At 46.8% G+C, this 6,000-nt stretch overlaps 1 protein-coding gene across 4 annotated transcripts in view; it reads left to right on the top strand.

Moving 5' to 3' along the window:
• The first annotated feature begins 2,091 nt into the window (after window positions 1-2,091).
• Window positions 2,092-6,000, top strand: part of LOC122900136 (SSX family member 2 interacting protein) — a 43,609-nt gene continuing 39,700 nt past the window's right edge. Inside the window, exon 1 of one of the 4 annotated variants that reach the window (XM_044238589.1) lies at window positions 2,092-2,152. The gene's annotated coding sequence lies outside the window, so the exon portion shown is untranslated. Of the gene's footprint in view, window positions 2,386-6,000 lie in introns of all 4 variants that reach the window. The other 3 variants (XM_044238591.1, XM_044238590.1, XM_044238588.1) reach the window with 3 other exon arrangements.

The raw sequence follows: 6,000 nt of genomic DNA, 5'->3' as shown, positions 1-6,000 counted from the left end.
CAACAGACTGAATTCAGTGGATATAAAAATCAAACGACCTTCCATTAGACCAGACATTAAAGAAATCTACAAATTTTTTAAAATCATGACGCTCTTCACCTATAGGAGGAAACTAGTTATTTTCCATAAAAATGTGCCATTTATATTAAGATGTAATTTTTATTTTTTTAAGTAAGCATCTTAAATTTTAAAAATTTCTAATAGTGTAAACATCAATAGATGTAACCCATATAAACAAAAGCTCCTTGAGGCCCTCAATCATTTTTAGGAAAGGAAAGGGTCTCCTGAAACCAAAAAATTGAAAACTGCTATACAGAAAGATCAGACACATCCTTGGGGGTGGGGGCGGGTTGGAACTTTCCAGAGTTCACTTCAGCCTTACCCAAACGTTCTTAGAATCCAGCTCTGTTAGTGGTTAGATCACAAAAGTGTGTGCCAGGCACTACTTACTGAATTGATTGATCTCAACTCTTTTAGCTACCGAAGAGTGAGCACTCCCTTTTTCATTGTGGCGGGGGCGGGGTGGGGATTGGGGGGAGGATGGTCAAAATGAAGCCTTGTTATGTCAAGAAAAAACTGTGACGTGACATTAAGCTGTTTCCTAGGATGGGAAGAGGTGTGGAATTCTGCAGGCAGACAGTGGACATTTCAAAACCCCTTTTGGGAGCAGGAGTAACTCCCTTCCGCCCCCATCAGTATCCTAGGTTAGTGGGTTAGGTAATCACTGGTAGTGATTGGTTTCCTCTTCCCCATTAGCCCTGGGCTCATAGCGTTCTTAGGAAGATGGACCCTAACAGGCTCTTTGGGCGTCCTTCACCTATGCTTAACCAGCATCCAGCCAGTCTCCTGATGGCTTAGGCCAAAAGCAAAGAGGATTTCGTTGTGCTCGGAAGTTGTCACCACAGCGCGCTCATTTTCTTGTCTCAGTCTTTCATCCAGGATTGCGGGTCAGTGCGTGGCCACTGGAGGCGGGGGAGGTGGGAGCACTACTCCGGCCCTTGTTCCTCAGTGTTCATATTTCTTGTTTTTGTCTCATACTATTTAGGTTTCAAAGTGCTCTCAGAAGCCTCCTTAAAATACCAAACCTGTTTCTCCTCTCTTGAGTAAATTCACTGGCTTCACGAAAAACAAAATGCATCAAAGCACATCTTTGTGTTTATAACTCAACTCGTATGCCTGCGATTTCACCATCTGATCCCCTTTTTTTCTCTGGCCTCCTTTCCTCCCTGGAGAATTTTAGGCTGACATGGAATAGGGGAGGAGCGGATCTGACCCTGGCTACCGGTGCCGCACAGGCATTCATTCTCTCTGCACATATTTTGTCGAGTGGGTGTGGGACATTTCTGCATCAACTTGTAGTTCACGAGGGCCATCTGTTAGTACTCTCGCTCTCTTCTGCCCAGGTCCGTTTCTTTGCCCTAATTTTACATCTAATTTAACCTGGGTCGGGTTGTTTGCAACTACAATCCCCGACGCCTGACGCTCCCTTCCCCTGGGCCTGACCTAATTCTGGGTGCCGGCTGTTGTGTGGTTTATTTCTCCACTTTTGCCAGCGCACGTGGGTCTTCTGGGAGCCTCACTTTTGCTTCTCGGGTGGGTGCTGGGGTTCACTGAGGCTCGGAACACGCGCCTTAAAGCAACCACGACTCGCTTCGCCCACGGAGTCCAGGGGCCCCAGCTCTGCCGGCGTAAGGAGGGGGCGGGGAGCAGGACCCGGCCGGGTGAATCACAGGGCGTAACAGGTGCCGCAGCCGCAGCTGCGCCCGCATCCCGCTCCGGCTCTGGGGATAAGGTTTTCTTTTTCTCTAGGTTTTTTTGGAAAGGGGGGGGTGGGTAGGAGGCTCCGGGGGCCAATGCAGGCCGCGGTTGTTCATCGCCTAGCAACTGGCGGAGCCAATGGGAGGCGGCTGGGCCTGCGGCGCTGGCGGCGCGGGGGCGGGGTGGGAACCTTGCGAACCTGCCGATGCAGGGGGTGGCCGCGAGGGGCGGAGCGAAGCCGGGCCGGGGGCGGGGAAGGCGGGAGCCCGAGGCGGAGGCGGGGCCGCAGGCGCTGGGCGCTGCGTGCCGCCGCGCCTGTGCGGGCCCTCGGGGCTGCGCGAGCCGGTCTAGGTCGACGAGCGGTGCGTCCCCGCCACTCTCGGGGGCCGTGACGGTGAGCGATCCCCCTGCGACGGGGATTGTGACGCGCCCGCCCGTAGAGGGGCGGGGGCGCCGGCAGAGTCTGGGTCGGGCGCCGGCGGGGAGCCGGAGGGCGGGCGCGGAGGTGAGCGCCGGCACCTGGCTCGGCGCCCCGCTCCTCGGCGAGAGGCTCGGCGCGGCCGTTGGGGCCGTTGGAGGAGGCGGGCGAGCCTTGACCCCGGCAGTGCCTGGAGGAGGAGGTGGGAGGTAGGTGCCAGCTCGGGTCCGCTCCCGCAGGCGGTTGCCACACTGAGCCGGCGAGAGGGCTCTGGCCCGGGGATCCCAAAATCTTCTCTGGGATGGAGAGAGGGTGGCGCCTGGTGTGGGATGACGAGAGACGCGGGGACGTGGGGGAGGTGGGGGTGGCCAGTTTGGGGCTGCGGTGTGTCGCTCGCGGAGGCTGCGGAGTTTGCCGGCTTCGGGATTTGTTGGGGCGAGCCGCAAGAGGCAGTCCTTAGAATGAGTTACTGAGTGGCCCGTGGCCGCTGCAGGGGAAGAGATCTAGTTAAAAGTCAAGGGGAAGAGCTTACATCATCTGAACGGCAGGCAAGTGTGAAAATATTTTGGTATAGAATTTTATAGTCAAGAACGGTAAACCGAATTGTGAGCTCCCTGCCCGCTTTTGAGCCTATGCTGGTCGCCGTTTTGCAAGTCACTTGGGCCCAGAGATGGAATCAGCTAAATAATCTGTGTTTAGCACATGTAATGGGGGGAGGGATCTTTAGATTGTTACCTCATTCCAAGGTCCATAGTTGTGACTGCCAGAATGTCATCTTGCAACGCCGATGCGTTCTTGTTGAATCGTTGAGAATTGAGATCTCGCTCTGGGAGTGGGGAGCGCCATGGGGAGAGGATTAGAAGAGGCAGTCCTCCAAGAGTGGATCAAAAGTGTAAGTGGAAGCTACCTGCAGTTTGAGATTGTTGGGCTTCCCTGACAACACAGATTAGAGTCTGTCTCTGGAGTTGGTTGTGAATGTTGGATGCCTTGGAACATTGCGTGGCTTGGAAGAAAATTCTGGTAGCTTGATCCAGAACTGAAAGGTAGGTGTGACTTGACACATTTAAGAGACTGAATAAAATTTGAACGGGAGGAGCGATCTGGAGAGAAACAAAAATGCCGTTAGAGTTAAACTTTAAGTCAAGCTGTCTTGAAATTTAGAAGAAGTTAGAGGTAGATTTAGGAACTTGGATTCAGTCAGCAAAAGTTAATCCATCAGAACTCCTCTCCCAGAGCTATCATAACACAGAGGCCTGGGGAGCTTAGGTTATTCATTCACACTAAACAAGTAAAAGCTAATGACCAATCTGACCCTCTGTTGTGCTTGCTGTCAGTGAAAGTTCCTCAAACAAAATGGTTCTTTGAAAAGAGGATTAGCAGCGGGTGGTTAAAATGAAGGCTCTTTGGGGGACTTGTGGGGCCTCTTCAGCTAAGTCATTTTATCCCTTCCTTCCCTTCTCTTTCCCCATCTGTGCCATGAAGATAAAAAAGCCCCAGGATTAAGTAACATGGGTGCAGCAGCTTGAAGATAACTGCAGAGACTGTTATTGTAAGATGAAATGTGAAGATCTCCTCATAACACATCGTGCCTTGTGACAAGACTTGTTAAAGCACATTCCCTTCCAGACATGCTGAGGCGCTATATGAGAAACTACAGTGTTCCTTGTTCAGATGATTTGTCAAAAGTCTGAAGGCCACCACAAAGATGATATTCTTGGGTTCTCAATAAACCTGACCTCCTGCTCTTTGGCAAAGCTGGATATGACCCGGGTTTCATTAAAGTAGACATTTGAGTCTTCTGGGTAGTATGCACCTACAGATTAAAAGGTTGAAAGATACTGACCCAGAGTTGTGTGATTTTAATTGATTTCCCATCCTTAAATTGGAGACATTCCAAAGTGTTTTAAGTGATTGGGGGGTGTGTGTGTATCTTTTACAGTAGTTGTGAATATGTCTTATTGGTTTGACTCTTTGCTCAGGACACCAAGGATTTTGATTCTCTGAGGGCCTTTTTCGTGTCTTTAGTGATGGTGATTATGATTAGCTGGTAATGAATTCACAAGTTAATGAGATGAGCTAGAATAGAGAAGTGCACCATTCATTATTGCTAATGGAAAACAACCTGAAATCTTTACTTTTGATAGTGGGTCAACAGTATACATGGTACCAGCAGAAATACTGAATCCTGCTTTAATAAACGCTTTCAGAGCTGCTTCTTGCCAGGCCTGAAGAGAGAGAAAAGATGAGTGTTGCCTTGAGGAGTTTGTTTTAAGGAAATTAACAGTGCAGTAAGGGAGAGAGAGCAAAAATAGAAAATGAAAATTGCAAATATGACAAGACTTTAGGAAGGGAAATTTCAGCTGTGTCTTGACAGAAGAGAAGGAGTTCACCTGGTGAGTGCATGGTGTCAGGTTCTGCCGAATACACGGTTGAGGAAGTACTGGTGGATTGGTCCTTGGAGGCCCGTGCTGGGTGTGAGTGATGAGGTTAGAGAACAGGGCTGTGACCTTTGACCAGTAGGTGCTAGGGAACCTTTAAATGATAAATGATCCAGGGAAGGTCATTTGAATTTTTAGAAGGGTATTTCCACCAAAATCGGTGACTTGAATGATCTGAAAATGTTCTGAACACAGTCTAAGTAGCATCTAGGAGACATCAGTCCTACTCAGCAATTAAAAACTTGAAAGATATTTCACTGAAGCCCACAGAAACTTGAGGAAGGCAGAAATGATTATTCATACAACCAAGTTTTATTGAGTATGTTTTACTTTTAAGATTGGGGGAATAAGGATACAAAAATAAAAAAGATACAGCTCCATTTTCAAGCAACTTGCAATGTGGTAAGAGCTAATAAAATTATAATGCAGTACAGAATCTTTGTGTCCTAAGGGCCATAGGGAAAAAAAAAGATTCCAGCAGTGTAGGATTCTGAGATGAGAGAAGCCACAAACTCTCTTTCAAATTAAAAACAAGTTCTTAAGTAGAAATTAAACTACAACCAGTTAGCCAGTAATATTTACAGTTCTCATCTGTTAACTCTTGCTTCCCACAGTGCCCTCCCTCCCTCTAACTCTGCTGAGTCAGACTTTGGTTTTGACTATCATACTATTAACTACACAGTCTTAGGTTACTCTTAGAGCTTATTTTCTCTGTGCTTTAGTCTCATTTGTAAATTAGGAATAATAATATCTACTTCTTAGGGTTGTGATTAAATAAGAAAATATGTTAATATCCAGAATGGTGCCTGGAAAAATAAATTTATTGGGTATTTAATATTATTTATATTTGATATAAAAATGCTATAATTGAATAGGAATTAACTCAAGGACAGGTTTTTTTTTTTTTAGTTGCTAGTGAATACATGAGCATCTAATAAAACCTTTCTACATTTAAAGAAGTCTGTTTTCACATTCTGTGAAATGAAGCTTCGTGAGCAAATGATTTATTGTCTCCTTATTTGCTGATCATTTTTCTGAAATCCGATTTTCATTTCTACTGCTCAGCTTTGTCATAAAGTCACTAATTGCCAAATCCACTATATTTTTCTATTCAGATCTTGCTCTTTCATGGCATTTGCTGCTGTTCATCACCCCATCCTCTTTAAAAAAATTTTTTTCCCTTGGCTTTCCTAAAACCCACCCCTGTTTTTATCTCCTATATATCTAGGTCCCTTTGGCTCACCTGCTACATGTTGATGTTCTTTGGGGTTCTTTCTGCTGCCTCTTTTTTCTTTTTCTTTTTTTTTGCCACTTTTTTCTGTATGGATTCAACTACCCGCATATATGTTGATGACTCCCTAATTCTGCCCTGACGTCTTTTTGATC

Source organism: Neovison vison, chromosome 2 (assembly GCF_020171115.1).
Source record: "Neovison vison isolate M4711 chromosome 2, ASM_NN_V1, whole genome shotgun sequence".
Classification (NCBI taxonomy): Eukaryota; Metazoa; Chordata; class Mammalia; order Carnivora; family Mustelidae; genus Neogale; species Neogale vison.
This window is presented reverse-complemented; position numbering and strand designations above follow the sequence as displayed.